Source organism: Bombina bombina, chromosome 6, assembly GCF_027579735.1.
Source record: "Bombina bombina isolate aBomBom1 chromosome 6, aBomBom1.pri, whole genome shotgun sequence".
In the NCBI taxonomy this organism is placed as follows: domain Eukaryota; kingdom Metazoa; phylum Chordata; class Amphibia; order Anura; family Bombinatoridae; genus Bombina; species Bombina bombina.
This window is the reverse complement of record NC_069504.1, coordinates 560,238,181-560,257,051: the sequence shown is the minus strand read 5'-3', so window position 1 is coordinate 560,257,051 and position 18,871 is coordinate 560,238,181. Positions and strand designations below refer to the sequence as shown.

The 18,871-nt window shown below is 39.5% G+C and overlaps 1 protein-coding gene across 3 annotated transcripts in view; it reads left to right on the top strand.

Moving 5' to 3' along the window:
• ZNF280D (zinc finger protein 280D) overlaps positions 1-18,871 on the top strand; it is a 420,194-nt gene that overhangs the window by 2,672 nt on the left and 398,651 nt on the right. The window contains exon 2 of one of the 3 annotated variants that reach the window (XM_053717511.1): positions 13,804-13,872. The exons of the other annotated variants lie outside the window; for them this stretch is intronic. The gene's annotated coding sequence lies outside the window, so the exon portion shown is untranslated. The remainder of the gene's footprint in view (positions 1-13,803; positions 13,873-18,871) is intronic. 3 annotated transcript variants of the gene reach the window in all.

Here is an 18,871-nt window from a genome sequence, read left to right as displayed (position 1 = left end):
AAATACTGCAGCTGCTCAGAGTAACAGTGGGGTTTGTATAATGTCAGCAATTAACAAATTGAGTCATTTCCAGATGGTACAAGCACCTTAGGTTCTCTGAGCAAATGCTGGGTTTAAAATGCTGGTGCACATTGCATACTGCTATAGCTTTTATTAGAAGCATTTTTGATAACACATGTATATTACAAAAATGCTTCTATTCAAAACTGAAATGTGTATATCTGGATTTCAATTTTGGCTGGGATTTACCTTTAAAGTGATAGTAAAGTTGCGCAACGGTCAAACCGTCATTTGCTAGCTTTGGGAAAAAAAATATTACGTTCATAATTTTTATTTTTTATCAATAACATTAAAGTTCTTACCATTTTAACATTTGATTCCTAGTGTCCCGTATTCCACCCAGCTCTGTGTTATTGTTTTTTCTTCTGTGACGTTTTCTTTTTTCCTCCAGTTGAAATCCTGGCCGTTAGCGACCAGGACTTTAGCTAATCCGCCCACTTTATCTATAGCGCATGCGTAAGCTATTTTTCTGCCTTGCAAAGTAAAAACACGCTCCCATGTGGCGCATGCACATCTATAATGCTCAGGAATACCATCTATTACTTTATTTTGAATGCTCATTTGGTAAAGGGGATCACAATCGCAGCGCAACTATATGAAACTCGGCTTTCTAGCACAATAGTAAACTGAATAACGTGCTTCATTGTTTACATTGTGACTGAAAGATTAGACTTGTACATGTGCACAGCTTACTGTCTTGGAAGTGAACCTCGATGCTGACGTAGAGAGCAGGTGGGACCGCTCTCTACATTATACATATTAGAGCAGGAAGTAAAACGGGGTAGGAGAAAGGTACAGTAACACAGAATTTTTAGATTAGTCATTTTATTATTTAGAAACCATACAAAAAACAAAACAAACTTAGCGACTTTGTTCTTAAACATACAGTATAGGCTACCTAGATAAGCGCACTATCTTGGAGATGTCTTACACATCAAGAGCAGGGTTTTTACTCTTGAGGCACCCTGCACAGATCATACCTTGGTGTTTTTTTTTCAGCAGGCCTTGTATTTTTAGAAAACAACTTTATTTTTCAGAAATACCCAACAATGGCAAAAAGCACCACACCAAGTGCAAATAATTGCCTTTCTCTATAATGTAGAAGGTAAGTATCAAAATCAGTTAGTATTTCCTAAATATGTGAAACACAGTTTGAAACCAAAATTTAAAGGGACACTGTACCCAAAAATTTTCTTTCGGGATTCAGATTGAGCATGACATTTTAAGCAACTTTCTAATTTACTCCTATTATCAAATTGTCTTCATTCTCTTGGTATCTTTATTTGAAATGCAAGAATGTAAGTTTAAATGCCGGCCCATTTTTGGTGAACAACCTGGGTTGTCTTTGCTGATTGGTGGATAAATTCATCCACCAATAAAAAAGTGCTGTCCAGAGTACTGAAACCAAAAAAAAGCTTAGATGCCTTCTTTTTCAAATAATGATAGCAAGAGAACGAAGAAAAATTGATAATAGGAGTAAATTAGAAAGTTGCTTAAAATGTCATGCTCAAACTGAATCACAAAAGAAATATTTTGGGTACAGTGTCCCTTTAAGATTCTATTCTTATGTTAGTAATTTCACAAATTAAAATAGAAAGAAATATTTTATTTTTGTTGTGTTCATTATTTTGTCAAGTTGTACACAAAAAAATGTGTTAAATAATAATGTCAAGCAATAACATATTACACTAAACTCTGTTAACCAGAACCAAAGCAACCAGAAAAAAAAAAATCGAAGATACTATACATTAAAATTAACACTAACTTTGCTCTGCAGCATCCTTTCACTATAATGGTCTCTCAAAGGCGAAAGCAAGGCCTTTTAATGCCACCAGACCCTACATAACTGCTCTTGAAAGTTGTGAGCGCAAGGCAGTCTGAGAATTAGACATCATGTTGCCACTGGGTGCCCGGGACTGAACGGAGGCGGCATTAATATTAATTAATAATTTGCTTTTATTTACTGTATTTAAATATTAACATAAAGTAAATACAGCATTTATAGTTTAGTGTGGGTTATAGAACCTAGTTAGGCCTATTTCAATAGTAACTCTCAAGCAACCAGAAACTACACTTATCTGGAATCTACCAATCCCCATGGGTGTCGGTTAAAGGGACAGTCACGTCCAAAAAAACCTTTCATGATTCAAATAGGGCATCTAATTTTAAACAACTTTCCAATGTCACCAATTTTCTTTGTTCTTTTGGTATTCTTAGTTGAAAGCTAAACCTAGGATGTTCATATGCTAATTTCTTAGACTTTGAAGGCTGTCTCTAATATAAAGGCATTTTGACAGGTTTTCATCACTAGAGGGCGTTAGTTCATGTGTTTTCATATAGATAATATTGAGCTCATGCACGTGAATTTACAGAGGCGTAATGATTGGTTAAAATGCAAGTATGTCAAAAGAACTGAAATAAGGGGGCAGTCTGCAGAGTCTTACATACAAGGTAATTACAGAGGTAAAACATGTTTTATTATAACTGTTGGTTATGCAAAACTGGGGAATGGGTAATTAAGGGATTATCTTTCTTTTACAAACAAACTCACTTATAGCAGTAAAAAAAAAAGAAAAAAAGCTCAAATCTTAAAATGCTTGCTTCGAATATAAGTCTGCACAACATATTTGTAAAAAAAAAAAAAAAAAAAAAAAAAAATGTTGTGCAGACTTATATTCGAAGCAAGCATTTTAAGATTTGAGCTTTTTTTTTTTTTTTTACACACACACCTTTACATCAGCGATTGCTGCCAGGCGAATATTATTATTATTACTTTCACCGGACACCTGTGAGGATACAAACCCCATTTGATTGGTGGGATCTCATTCTTTTAAATGATAAATCTTATAGTATTTCTATAATTAAAAAGTGATAAAAGCTTCTTTAGAATCATATAACCACCAAAATAGTACCAATACGGTGAGGTATTTTTAATTAATATGACAATCACCTTGCATTTGAATTGACAAAGGGCCACTCCTTTGAAGGAGAAGGTTTTCTGCTTTCTAATACCCCTCTTTGTAGTGGGGCAACAGTGTGGATACCCCCCTAAAAATTTTTTTTAATTTGCTATTGGTTCTGCAGTTGCCATGATGATTAGCTGATAACTATCTCAGTACATTATAGTGCATTTGAAAGAGGTGGTGCCTCCTAAAAATAGGCTCACTTGCCCTATTTTAGTGCTAGGTTTGAGGCACTTTGGTCTTTTTTTAGAGCACAGAGCACCATAAAAGTCACACAGTAAACAAGGGATTGCATTATCCCTTATGTGAAGGCTGCTTTTTTGTGTGTGTATTGTATGCTGTCTTTGGGATAGTGACTTTTCAAGCCTCTGCCTCGCCATACAGAAAATAAAGTAGGTAGCTGATTTATATTTTTTTCTAATGGTGGTGAGAGTCCACAAAAATCCTTACTTTTGGGAATTAATCCCCTGGCCACCAGGAGGAGGCAAAGACACCTGTCATGATACATTTATGAGGAGTAGTTAATACCTAGAATAGCTATCCAGCAGAGGTGGTATGGTGTCTCAGCATTGCCAGGGTTAATCTGAACTGTTCTTTCTTTTTGTAAGATCTGTGTTTGCTAAAGACTGCCATTCACCCCTCCTCCTGGTGCATGGTATCTTTTTTGGTACTGTGAGTTAAGCACTTACTGGGAGTAGTTAGATGATCGTAAATTAACCCAAGGGCTGTGGTCTTGACAAGACAAAGGGAGACTCTTGAGATATAATTAAATGTTGCAGAAAAAATATTTAGAACTTCCCTGGGACAGAAGTAACATCTGAAGGAGGTTCCCACATACCTATTGAGGCTTGGTAATATGTGCAAAGGGTAGTTATTGTGTTTAGTTTATGTCCCATTTTATTTTAAAGAACTGTAATCTTTGCATTTAGTTTTGTTCTTTTGAATGTCTTCTGTTTTTGTAATTTGGCACTGTGTAACCTGTATTTTTCTTTTGTTACTAAACATATAATAATCGAATTCTATCTTTGGGCTCTAATATTTGAATTCACACTCTGAAGAGACAAGGTTAAAGGCACGTTACCTAATTGTTAGTTGTGTGAGTTGTTGCGTTTCCAAGACACCCTTATTCAAAACTCTTGGTGGTGACAGCATTGTTAATCTGGGATGGTGTAGGCAGGATTTGGGGGTTAATTTGGTGTTCCTTTAGGTCTTTGTAAAGGTGTAAGGGAGTGCTATTAACCCCTTCATGCCTACACTCTTCCCATAGTCACGGCTCGGTAGGTAGGCTTAGTCATCACAAACTGTTTGGCAGCGGTGGAGATATCTAGAGGCTTTTTTAGTGCTGTGTGTATAGTACTAAAATAAATGATGTATGTGTAATTTCCCAAAGACAGAACTCAGTGCCTTATTACAGACATACAGTGCAAAAAAAGCAGTTATTTCGCCTTCCTCACGTTTTTATGTCTCTACTCTCAGTATGGAAGCATATAGAAAAATGCCCAAAGAATCACTTGCGTTGCTTTGTCAAGAAAGAGAAATAACAACTTTTGGCAAGACAAAGGAGCAGTTGATCTAGGAGCTGCATCAGGCAGATTGCATCAAAGCAGAGCAAGAAATAGACTCAGAAAGAGTTACTGTGGAGCTGATACCTAATGCTGTTAACGCTGCGATTGCCATGGAGAGCTACTAACAGCACTCAGATATTTGGGGGATGCCAAACCGCAACTAAAACTAGAATTGATCCTCAAGTAGCAGAGGAGAAAAGGAAAGGAAAGTGAGGCTCAACTGAGACATGAGCTGGAGGTTTTGCAGATTAACAGAGCCAGCCTGTCTCCCCAAACCAATGATCGTGGGGAACCAACAACAGAGAAACCCCGCTTGGAGTATTTCCCCATGTTAGTAAAGGACACTGACTTGGACTTTTTTTCTGAGGGGCTTTGAAAGGGTATGCAGGCAGTATCCGCTGCCCCAAGAGCAATGGGCTCGGTTTTTAGCTCCTCGCTTGATGGGTAAAGCCCTGGATGTATTTGCTTCTCTGCCAGTGGAGGGTGACAAAGACTATGAGGCCATAAAAACAGCTTTATTGAAAAGCTTTAACCTCACTCCAGAAATCTACAGGAAGAAAACTTGGAGTGTCCAGCAAGTTGCAAGTGACAGCTGTTGCACAGCTAAGGGCTGCTTTTTGGCAATGGACTTGGGGCCTAAAAGTTATCACTTATCAGGCAATGGAGGATTTGATGACCCTGGAGCAATTCCTGCATACACTTGAGGCCAGAGAATGGATTCTGGACAGAAATCCCAAAACCGTTGCAGGGGCTGCAGACCTGGCTAATGATTATGCCAACAATAGAGCACCTGCAGCATGGCAGGCAACTTCACAAGCTGGATCCCCTAGATGGAAAAGAACAAAGCAGCCAGCAGAGACCATCTCATCTACACCCTACAGCCAGGGGGAAGGGGCCACATCGGGCCAGGGGGATACCTGTCGGTGTTTTCATTGTAACCAGCTGGGGCATCTGAGTTTTACCTGCCCAGAGAAGAAGTCGTCTGAGGGTGGGAATGTGGCTGGGGGACGAGCAGCTGTTTTGTTTGTGGGTGGGTTCACAAGGCAAAAGCTGAGAGGGAACCTACAGAGTATATTTGTGGGTGACTGATGGCAACAGGACTTAAGGATGGGGGAGCTTTGGCTACCTTGGTGCTTCTTGGAACGGTAAAGCCGGTGGACATTATCAGATACAGAACTGTATCTTTGCATTTATTCTTGTTCTTTTGTATGTCTTCTATTTTTTGTAATTTGACACTGTGTAACCTGTATTTGTCTTTTGTTATTAAACATATAATAATCTAATTCTGTCTTTGGGCTTTAATATCTGAACTCGCACTCTGAAGAGACTATGTTAAAGGGACAGTCTACACCAGAATTTTTAAAAGATAATCCCTTTATTACCCATTCCACATTTTTGCACAGCCAACATGGTTATATTAATATACTTTTTACCTCTGTGATTGCCTTGTATCTAAGAATCTTCTGACAGCCCCCTAATCACATGACTTTTTATTTATTATCTATTGACTTGCGTGTTAGCCAATTAGTGCTGTGTTGTGCTGACTCTTAAATAACTCCACGGGCGTGAGCACAATTTTATCTATATGGCCCACATTAACTAGTAGTCTCCTGTTGTGAAAGGCAAATAAAAAAGCATGTGATAAGAGGCTGTCTGTAGTGACTTAGAAACAGGCAGAAATTTAGAGGTTTAAATGTTATAAAGTATATAAATGTAACAATGTTGGTTGTGCAAAGCTAAGGAATGGGTAGTAAAGGCATTGGGGACGATTTATCAAGCTCCGTATAGAGCTTGATGCCCCTGTTTCCAACAGAAGTTATGAAGCAGCGGTCTAAATACCGCTGCACCATAACTTGTCAGCCTGCACTGAGGCCGCGGACAGAAATCAACCCGATCGAATATGATCGGGTTGATTGACACCCCCTTCTATCTGTGAACTGCTGGAGCAATGATAAATGCTGACAGTATATGCTGTCGGCATTTATCGACATGCAGCATACATGATATAATACATCATATTATGTCCGCACGTAGTATGATAAATCTACCCCATTGTCTACCTTCTTAAACAATATCAATTTTGGTTTTGACTGTCCCTTTAAAGGCACTTGTTAGTAGTTTGAGATATTGGGTTACCAAGACACCCTTATTCAGAACTCTTGGTGGTGGCAGCATTGTTAATCTGGCGTGGTGTAGGCCGGATTTGGGGGGTTAATTTGGTGTCCCTTTAGGTCCTTGTAGAGGTAAATGTGTAAGGGAAAGAGTGCTATTAAATCCCTTCATGCCTACACTCTCCCCATAGTCACAGCTGGGCAGGTAGACTTAGTCGTCACAACACGCTACAGTAAAGAGCCTAAATATCTTTCCTACTTCCTGTTCCCTTTCATTGTTTTCTTGCCTAGTCAAGGAGACAGGTGAACATAGAGGTGCTCTGAACAAAAATTTCCCTTAATGGATAGTTCCTGGAAGAGAGGGACACAGGAGAGTGCTGGATGTGCATTGTTTATCTTCTCTATGGAATAGTGGTAACAAGCCTACCATGGGTGTCTCTGGGATAGTTCCTTCAGCCTCATCCTGCTTGGTCATGTGGATACACTCCCTCAGTATATCCTCTACTGTTAGTTACAGTACAGGATGGGCTCTAGACTGCACATTGAGGATCAACAGTTGGGTAAGAACAGTGGAGTGAGATCTGTATTTGGGGTAAATATCTAAATTTCTGACACAGCCCACAGGCTAACTGTCAGTAGTTAGTTAATACTTTCCAGCCGGACACAGCAATGCAGGGCTTATTATTAGTCCTCCCTGTCATTACCCTTTCTATCAGTCTGTTTAATATTATATAAGGTTTGTGCACAGGAGAGGACTTACGTTTTAATTTGTATATTGTTATTATCAAGCTTTATTTCAGTCCCTTGGTAACGTGCTAATGGGGTTTGGCTGTGTTTTACACTTTTATGTAAGTGTGCAACGTTTTGGAGCCTAAATAAGCTAAGGCTTCTTTAAATTCCCTTGCTTAGGCAGTTGACCGGCTATCACAATTCTTAGGTTGTTCACTGTCCTTAAAGGGACAGTAAAGGTTCAGAATAATGTTATATAATTTTGCACACAGTGCAGATCTATTTAACATTATTTATGCGGTAACTTGAAAAATGTAAATGTATTTTCAGAATTTTCATTGAACGTTGGACTCCGCTCCAGGATCTACTGAGCGGGTCTTGAGTATCCAAAGCGCTTCATGGGCTTGCTGGTTAGTCACAGTACGCCCGGTCGCGCTATTGGAATAAATGTAGCTCGCTCCCGCTACTAGACCATAGCGGGAGCGAGCTACATTTATTCCAATAGCGCGACCGGGCATGCTGTGACTAACCAGCAAGCCCGTGAAGCGCTTTGGATATTCAAGACCCGCTCAGTAGATCCTGGAGCGGAGTCAAACGTTCAATGAAAATTCTGAAAATACTTTTACATTTTTCAAGTTACAGCTTTAATAAGGTTATATAATTCTGCACTGTGTACCTTTACTGTCCCTTTAATGAAGCACTGGGGAAGCGGCGGGGATGGTGCAGTTAGCTCTCTTGTGAATGGGGAAGGATTTAAGACTTTTCCCTGCCGCGGGAGGGTTTCGGGTTCCCTTCCTGCTTTTTAAAGGGACAGTTCACCCTAAAATGTTCTCCCCTTTAGATTGTTCCCAGTGATCTATTTTACCTGCTGCAGTGTATTTAATTGTTTAAAATTAGCTCATTTACCCCTATTTATGCAGTTGAAATAGATGTTTTTGCCTGTGATATACCCACCTATAGTAAAAGTTTGTATACTGGAGTCTCCGCTATTGAATAGCCTAAGTAAACACAGCCAGCAGAAGAAATTACACTCTCAGTGGGGTGCAGGATAGTTAGACAGAACAATGGAAAATTATCATTTTATTATTTAAGTATTGAGCTTTGGTTTTCCAGACAAATATAAGATAAGAAAACAAGTTTGTGTAAACAAAGTGATAACATAATGAGATATATGACCTGAAACTCAACCCATTGTAATAGGCTGTGATTTAAAAGCACAAAACACCTACTTCATATACACAAATAAACCTGAAAATGCAATTTCCCATACATTTTCTACTCTGCAGCTGGTATAACAAGTAATTGAAAATACATTTAACCCCTTAATGACAACTGACGTACCAGGTACGTCATGCATTAACAACCAGTTAATGACAATAGACGTACCTGGTACGTCAGTTGTCTAAGAGAGTGCTGGAAGCGATCGCAATCGCTTCCAGCAGCTCTCAGGGTATTGCAGTGATGCCTCCATATGGAGGCATCCTGCAATACCTTTTTAGAAGACTCCGATGCAGAGAGAGCCACTCTGTGGCCCTCTCGGCACCGGTAGCGATGGTGCCGGTTCGTTGGTGGGTGGGAGCATAACAGGGAGGCGGGTGGGCGGCCCATCGCTACCCGGCATCCGGTTCCTGTAAGTGCAATGTGCACGCCGGGTGCCGGGAGCGTGCGGGGGCGCGCGTGCGCGATTAGCTGGCCACTGACACCAATGAGGAGGGAAGAGGGGGGAAAAAAGATTTTAAAAATATAAATATATAAGGATCTGGGAGGGGGAGGGGGTTGGGGTATTGTGGGGGGCTGCTACACTACAGAAAATATTAATAATTGCAAAAAGAGAAAAAGATACTTTTGTTTTTGGGGGCAAATTGGGTACTGGCAGACAGCTGCCAGTACCCAAGATGGCGGCAAATAGGTAGGGGAGAGTGTTAGAGAGCTGGGGGGGGATCATTGAGGTTGGGGCTAAGGCAGGGGTCCATCACAGCTAAAACATTTTATTTTTTTTTTATTAAAAAAAAAAAGAAAAACTCCTTTTATTTAGTACTGGCAGACTTTCTGCCAGTACTTAAGATGGCGGGGACAATTGTGGGGTGGGGGAGGGAAGAGAGCTGTTTGGGAGGGATCAGGGGGTGGGATGTGTCAGTTGGGAGGCTGATCTCTACCCTAAAGCTAAAATTAACCCTGCAAGCTCCCTACAACCTACCTAATTAACCCCTTCACTGCTGGGCATAATTTACGTGTGGTGCGCAGCAGCATTTAGCGGCCTTCTAATTACCAAAAAGCAATGCCAAAGCCATATATGTCTGCTATTTCTGAACAAAGGGGATCCCAAAGAAGCTTTTACAACAATTTGTGCCATAATAGCACAAGCTGTTTGTAAATACTTTCAGTGAGAAACCTAAAATTGTGAAAAATGAATTTTTTTTTTTTTTTAATTGTTTGCTCACATTTGGCGGTGAAATAGTGGCATAAAATATATCAAAATGGGCCTAGATCAATACTTGGGGTTGTCTACTACACTACCCTAAAGCTAAAATTAACCATGCAAGCTCCCTTCAACCTACCTAATTAACCCCTTCACTGCTGGGCATAATTTACGTGTGGTGCGCAGCAGCATTTAGCGGCCTTCTAATTACCAAAAAGCAACCCCAAAGCCATATAAGTCTCTGCTATTTCTGAACAAAGGGGATCCCAAAGAAGCATTTACAACCATTTGTGCCTTAATTGCAGAAGCTGTTTGTAAATAATTTCAGTGGGAAACCTAAAGTTTGTGACAAAATTTGTGAAAAAGTGAACTTTTTTTTTTTATTTGATGACATTTGGCGGTGAAATGGTGGCATGAAATATACTAAAATGGGCCTAGATCAATACTTTGGGTTGTCTTCTAAAAAAAAATATATACATGTCAAGGGATATTCAGGTTTTCCTGACAGATATCAGTGTCCCAATGTAACTAGCGCTAATTTTGAAAAAAAGGGGTTTGGAAATAGCAAAGTGCTACTTGTATTTATGGCCCTATAAATTGCAAAGAACATGTAAACATTGGGTATTTCTAAACTCAGGACAAAATTTAGAAACTATTTAGCATAGGTGTTTTTTGGTGATTGTAGATGTGTAACAGATTTTGGGGGTCAAAGTTAGAAAAAGTGTGTTTTTTTTCAATTTTTTCCTCATATTTTATATTTTTTTTATAGGAAATTATAAGATATGATGAAAATAATGGTATCTTTAGAAAGTCCATTTAATGGCGAGAAAAATGGTATATAATATGTGTGGGTACAGTAAATGTGTAAGAGGAAAATTACAGCTAAACATAAACACAGCAGAAATGTAAAAATAGCCTTTGTCATTAAGGGTAAGAAAATTGAAAAATGGTCTGGTCATTAAGGGGCTAATATAAAAACAATTTTACAGTGTACTGTCCCTTTAATTTATTGTTTGCTAAACATTTGTTAGGGTTCTTGGGGAATGAGTGTGCTAGCAGTTAGAGTGCTTTACTGTGCTTCCTCATAGTGGTCGGAAACTGGGATCAGTATGGTTAATGTAAGGGGTGTTGATAGTGGCAAATTTTTTTCCTGCCTATTGGCACGCTTACAGTGTACAATGCGGATCCGCTTTTTAGATTGTCATTTATGGTACTGGTGGGGGGGTGAATCTCTATCTCTGAAGCTAATGTGGAGCACATTGTTTAAAGTTGCGTACCACTAGCATTACTTACTCTCTACTATACGGGTTTTCCCTCTCATATATAGTGCACACTTAGTCGTCGTCCTATTTACCCACAGTCTTTGCATTTGTTATGTTAGACTTAGGTGTTTTGCACTATGTTTTAACTGTGTTCTTTTATATGGGATCAATCTGGAACTGATTTTTTTACCTAGGTTAGAAACTTTGAAGGGTAAATGCTGAGATTAAGGTCTTTACTCCTCTGTCTTACAATCAAATTGGTCCAATGAACCTGCATATTACTGTATATAGGGGTTTGTTTGTAGACCTTATTTACTGTAACTAGGCTACTGCGGCTGCATATTCTATGTCTAGGTTTTGTTACCAATTTTTTTATTTACCGTCTATTTTAGTGTTTTCAGCGTGAGTTATTGTGCTGCTCACCTTTATGTATACAAGGTTATATAGTATGTATACTGCTCCTGTATTGCATTTCCAAGGCATCAATAATATACCTGTATTATAGTAATCCATAGTAACTGTTTAACACATGTATTACAGTTTTAAGGTATATCTCAGTAACTAATTAACTCTCATCTTGCAGTTCCAATGTATACTTTTGCAGCCTGTATTGAATTTTTAATGTATACTGCAATAACTGTTTAAATCCTGTGTACGGCTCTATTGTATTACGTAGTGCTTAAAACCAGTACCACACTATAGTGAAGGGGTCAGGAACCTTGGGTCCCCATATGCTTTGGAACTACATTTCCCATGATGCTGAGGCACTCTTTAGGCTGTCTGAGCATCATGGGAAATGTAGTTCCAAAACATCTGGGGGCCTAAGGTTGCTGACCCCTGCTCTAGTGTATACCAAAGTAGCTCCATATATCCTGTTATTGCAGTTCTAGTATATACTGCAGAAACTGCTTAAATCCTATATTTCCGTTCTTGTGTATACTGCAGTGTTTAAATACAGTTTTGCAGTTCTATTGTAAACCTCAGTAACGGCTAAAGTACTATATTGCAGTTCTAGTGAATAACACAGTCACTGCTTAACCCCTTAATGACCGGACCATTTTTCAATTTTCTTACCCTTAATGACAATGGCTATTTTTACATTTCTGCAGTGTTTGTGTTTAGCTGTAATTTCCCTCTTACTCATTTACTGTACCCACACATTATATACCGTTTTTCTCACCATTAAATGGACTTTCTAAAGATACCATTATTTTCATCATGTCTTATAATTTACTAAAAAAAAATAATAATAAAATATGAGGAAAAAATGGAAAAAAAACACACTTTTTCTAACTTTGACCCTCAAAATCTGTTACACATCTACAATCACCAAAAAACACCCATGCTAAATAGTTTCTAAATTTTGTCTTGAGTTTAGAAATACCCAATGTTTACACGTTCTTTGCTTTTTTTGCAAGTTATGGGGCAATAAATACAAGTAGCACTTCGCTATTTCCAAACGCGCTAATTTTGAAAAAAAGTGTAGTTACATTGGAACCCTGATATCTGTCAGGAATACCTGAATATCCCTTGACATGTATATATTTTTTTTTAGAAGACAACCCAAAGTATTGATCTAGGCCCATTTTGGTATATTTCATGCCACCATTTCACCGCCAAATGCGATAAAAAAAAATAAAAGTTCACTTTTTCACAAAATTTGTCACAAACTTTAGGTTTCCCACTGAAATTATTTACAAACAGCTTCTGCAATTATGGCACAAATGGTTGTAAATGCTTTTCTGGGATCCCCTTTTTTCAGAAATAGCAGACTTATATGGCTTTGGGGTTGCTTTTTGGTAATTAGAAGGCCGCTAAATGCCGCTGCGCACCACACATGTTTTATGCCCAGGAGTGAAGGGGTTAATTAGGGAGCTTGTAGGGTTAATTTTAGCTTTAGTGTAGTGTAGTAGACAACCCCAAGTATTGATCTAGGCCCATTTTGGTATATTTTATGCCACCATTTCACCGCCAAATGCGAGCAAATAAAAAAAAAAAACCTTAACATTTTTCACAATTTTAGGTTTCTCACTGAAATTATTTACAAACAGCTTGTGCAATTATGGCAGAAATTGTTGTAAAAGCTTCTCTGGGATCCCCTTTGTTCAGAAATAGCAGACTTATATGGCTTTGGCGTTGCTTTTTGGTAATTAGAAGGCCGCTAAATGCTGCTGCGCACCACACGTTAATTATGCCCAGCAGTGAAGGGGTTAAATTAGGTAGCTTGTAGGGAGCTTGCAGGGTTAATTTTAGAGATCAGCCTCCCACCTGACACATCCCACCCCCTGATCCCTCCCAAACAGCTCTCTTCCCTCCCCCACCCCACAATTGTTCCCGCCATCTTAAGTACTGGCAGAAAGTCTGCCAATACTAAATAAAAGAGGTTTTTTTTTTTTTTAAAGTAAAAATAACAAAGTATTTTAGCTGTGATGGACCCCTGCCTTAGCCCCAACCTCCCTGATCCCCCCTCCAGCTCTCTAACCCTCTCCCCTACCTAATTACCGCCATCTTGGGTACTGGCAGCTGTCTGCCAGTACCCAGTTTGGCCCCAAAAACCCCCCAAAAAGTATTTTTATTTTATTTTTTATTTAAAAAACTATTTCTGTAGTGTAGCAGCCCCCCACAATACCCCCACCCCCACCCCCTCCCAGATCCTTTTATATTTTTTTTTTTAAAAAATCCCTTTTTTCACAGGTCTCTCTAAGGAGTGGCGTCCTTCCATACCGTGTGAGCGGTCTTCCTGCCAGACAGCTAGATGTGCAGGTAAGTGCCCTTTGTCTTTTGGGGCTAGGAGGCTGGCACTGAAGGGGTTGAGAAAAAAATACAATATCTGCACTTAATATGGGACTTAAAATCCATAATGAAGGATATTTCTGGCAGTGGGAAGGCACTTCAGTGCCATGATTAGAGACTTAAGGGTTAATCTCCTTCAAGGAGAAAGGGGTTAACTCTATGAGGCTCAGACTAAAATTTAATTCTCACTTTTATAAAATTAATTTAGAATGATTGAGTGCATGTTACTCATATCTTGGTTTTAGAGCTGCACAACGCTAATGTGAAATCCATAGTGGAGGTGGTTACTTTTGGTGCCATTCCTATGGGGCACCTATATGTGCCGTTTTTTAATGCTGTGTTTTGAGAGAACGGTGAGGCATTGTTTGATTCTTATTTTGTTTAACGTTCCTGAGCTGGATTTTATGATGGTCAGGAGCCGGCGCTAAGCTACCTTTGTTCTCAGCAGGATGAAGCACGATATATAGCGCGCTTCATCCCCATGCCGATTTTATGGCCCGCCTTCTTTTTTCTTCACAGAGAGCAGAGTGGCGCCATTTTTAGGGCAGGCCTTGAATTTGGTTTAGTCTGCTGTTAACTCGATCGTTCTCAGCGTGAGACGGACACTTCTAGCCTGTCTCTGATTTATTTCTGAGCAATATTTTAGTGTCGGAGAGAAGACCTGGCCTGAAAATGACAGGACTCTTTTCTCTTTAAAAAAAAAAAAAAAAGAGTTCTGGGTTACGTTTATTCATGTTCTGAGGCAATATGTTGACAAAAACTAATAGCTTTGTGATTGGCTTGTCAGTTTCCCCCCCCCCCCCCCCATACTGAAAGGGAAATATAATTATTACAAATAAAAGGCCATACGTTAATAGAGCCTAGTCCCTAGTGTACTACCGGAGCGCATATTTTTTTACATTTATTTATGCAGGCTTATCCCACTGTAGTTCAGTGGTGAGCTAATACAGTTTTATTTTACATTTTTATTTTTATTGAGGTTATTAGAGACGAGAACAATAAAAACTTAAGACATCGAAGTACAGATACAGTATTACCTTTCCGCTCAAAACAATGTAAATAGACCTGCCACGTTTAGAAGCGCAGCATGCCCGTTACAGACAAATATCTATTGAGCAAGAGAGTAATAGTCCAGACAATATCAAGGATAAGAAGTTTGATGCTCTCTTTAAACTGGTCATGAGACCCTTTAGATACTCGCTGAAGCACTTAGATAGCTAATGAGGGAAACAGATTTGAGGGTGAAGCTAAAATAACATATGTGATCATGTTTGAACTTCAGAAGTAAGCATTACATATCACAAGTCAATATTAGACTATTCATTCATATAATAAATGGTGGTATGTAATGATGATTGAAAAGTGCAAATGTCTAAGAATGAAACCTCATTTTTATATATTAGTTAGGGTTCCCTGTTTTACTCGAAGGAGGGGTCACTTTTGGACCTGAGAATTCCACTGGAAGGTAAGGAGGGAAATTGGCATTTGTGAGGCCGCTTTTGGACCTTAGTAGTGGTTATGGGGGGGTAAGCAGCGGGCAAAAGCCGCTCGAAATAAGAATGGGGGAGGGGAGGGGGGGGGCGTGGTAAGTTACTAATAGATAACCATTTAAGCATAAGCGTAAGGTTAATGAGTTATAACCAGATGATTTCTTGAACTTTTTTTTTTTTTTTTCCCCCAAATATTATCTGCAATTAAGTCCTCCTAAAATAATTACAATTCCCTTGGGTCTTACTAAGCTTATAATTAGAGGGGGGTTAGCATTTGGAGTGGTCGCTTTTGGGCCAGGGCGAGATTGGTGAGGGATTTGTTACTTAAGCCATAAAATAAATAAATAAATAGAGCTAAACAGTCATATATAATACAACATATAGAAAAACATCAGGTTCATCTCTTGCAGAATATGTGAATATAGATTAACTTTTTGGAAAATGATACCTTAGCAGCTACAAAAGTCTCTGTTACAATTAGTTAGTGATGAGGTAAAACGGACTGTCTTCCTGGTCAAGAGAGGCATACGGTTAACCATTCTTATTATTAACAGGTGACTACCTCATAAATGAAAAACAACAGAAATTGAGATAAGCTAGGTAAACTTAAATGAGACTTCATTTTCTTTTAGAACAGAGATGTGAAGTAGCTACTGTCCTGGTCACTCTTGGACCAGTTTTATTAATAATGTTGCATCAGATGGTAGCTTCTTAAGACCAATTTATAAGTGTATAGTTATATAGCAAGTATAATGATTATGTAAGACATTAGGGACAAGGGTGTAACGGGCGAGAGTCGTACTTAAAGTAAAGATGTGGGAGGGGGAAGGAGGATATGTCCTAGATGCAGTGTGTGTGACTTACAGGGAGTATGATAGTCAGTACTGAGTCCAGGTGTAGAAATATCTTGGGCCTTATTATAGTTTTAGAGGAAAAGTGGAGATTATGGCTCAGGTTACTCTGGTGTACTCATGTGCTCTTTTATTATGGCAAATGCAAGGTTAGTAACTAATTTTATGTGGTAGCGCAGCAGCTATAATATGGATAGTGGGAGAGCGCAAAAATATATGCTTTAAAGCGAATTTTAATGTAAATACATAGATTAGTCGGAGAGTTGTGAGTATATGGGAGCTCTAGTAAAAATCGGATATACAAATATGCGTTATCCATGTGGATCCTGGTATTAGTGTGTGGTAAGCTAACTACCCCTATAATGAAAGGGAGTGAGATTGCGAGCTTACTACGTGCCTTGCGGTGAATAAAATAAACATATACACACCTATACCTCTCAGGAAGATAGGTTTTTTTTTTATGCTCATTGTAGATACATGAGCGCAAAAGATAGGAGTATTATGGTGTGGTAGAAGTGCATGGGAAGGGTTAATAGGCTTTTGGACCTGAATGAGTGTAAATATGTATAACCACAATTATGCAGGGTGAGGTGTGTGACTGAAATAGACTATTATTAAATAGATACTTGGATATCCGTGTAAACAGTGTGTTATAGTAACTGATGTATTGTAAAGGTAATTTAAAAAGAGAAAAAATTTGTATCAGAAAGCAAAACTAGTATATGCACAGATAGCACTAGGAGGGTATAAACTGAGGCACAAATAAAGGATTTTAAACGTATTGCAAACTAAACCACAACGATAGTATAGGGCTTGTCTAAATGACATGGTTGGAGCTGGCCTGACAAACATTCCTCAGCATGAGGATAGAACAATAACAGATGCGTCTTCAGTGCCATAAAGTTCCAATATGCCACCGCGAATGGAACAGTCAACCCACTCCAGAAGCTGAGAAGCGGTCTGGATGCCGTGAGACACAAGACAGCACCCAGGGCTTGAGCAAAGTCAGTCTATTCTGCTGCAGATAATAGTGGTTCAGACTATTCGGGGTTGCGTGGGCTAGGGTCATCAAGTCTGTCTGGTACAATAGGCCAGCACAGTGTACCTTCTTAGGTCCGTATACAGGACAACTCTTCTCCGATCTAGTCGCAGTCTGGCCACTGTGGCTCAGAGTGCTGGGACTGTTATTAAGATGCATTAGGAGGCCGGTCCCACCGACCTGATTGCCGCTTGAGAGAAGCTCCACCAAGCATCCCTTGATCTGCATAACAGGAACCGATCCATCAGAGGTAGATTCATCCTCGAGTAGTAAGGTATTTTGTTGCTTCAGTACCTCTAGGTCTCGGGCAAACTGGTTTTCAAAATTGCGAGCTATGGGAAGGCATGAATTTGCGGCGTGTTGAGGCACTGTGCTCTGTGTACAGCTAACAGTTGTCTCCGCCATTTGGACTGCGTAGTTGTCTCCTGCGCCCATGGTGGACCTAAGCACATGCGTAAGATTTTGAAAGGTATTAGAGATCTGCCGATCCAGACTACTGAGTAGTGCCTTTATTAGTAGATATTCTCCCTCCATATTCAGAGTGGTGCGGGTTCAAAGTAGTATGAGGATCTCAACTCTAACCCGGGCAGTCAGGGCTGGAGAGTGTTGCGAGCTCTATTTCAGGTCCTCAGTAGCGCTTTCCGAGAGCTAGATTCGTTCATCTGAGATTATGGTATATCCATTGTCCATATTCAGAGTCACCTCACATTAAGGTGTCTTTATAAAGTAAGTCTGAGCTAGATTGGCTTAAAACTTTGGGAATAATTAGGCGTTTATAGATAAATATGTAGAGAGCTCCTAAAAGTGCGACCTTCCATGGCTGCTGTGTGGACACGCCCCCGCTAATACAGTTTTTTCTAATACTTTTTAGCTGAAATTGATTAGTGGCTCTTGAGATCTATATTGGTTGTATTGAACCTTTTAATAGTAAAGATTTTATTTTATTTCAACCGCATGCTTCATGTCTCTCAGGGGAAGTTTATGCCTCAGTGCTGCATGATTAGCATAGTTGCTAAATCAGCAGGTTAACACCCTTACTAGTAGGTCGAAAGTATATAGATTTTTGAATCATAGGTTGTTGCCCTCTGAGCCTCATGCCTCCCAGGATGATACTGTTCAGGCAACTCCAGTTTTCTCCTTTAATGTCCCAAGCCTCTATGGCGTCACATGCAGTGCCCTGCAGTTCTTCTCATTCCCTAGAGGAGTGTATTTGCCTGCTGAATTTGCAGCTCAGGTACCCTCTGCGGTATCTGGAGCTTTATCTGCCTTTCCTGTATACAGGGGAAAAGCAAAAGAACATTTGAGATTCAGATAGTAAGGTTTCTGTTTCATATTCTGCTACCCGGGTTGTTTTTTCTCCTAAGTCTGGTGAGGAAGATTCGCCGGTAGCTTCTGAGGGTAAAATTTTAGATTTGGTCCGTATAATTCCTTCATCTGATGCTGAAGTGGTGTCTTTCAGATGTGTGCTTGAACACCTCGTGTGCTGTAAAAGGAGGTTTTAGCTACTTGGATGACATCGATAAACCTGTTGTTGTCAACCCTTGGAAGTGAAAGTAAATCCTAGCGTTTTACAAACGCTAGGATTTACT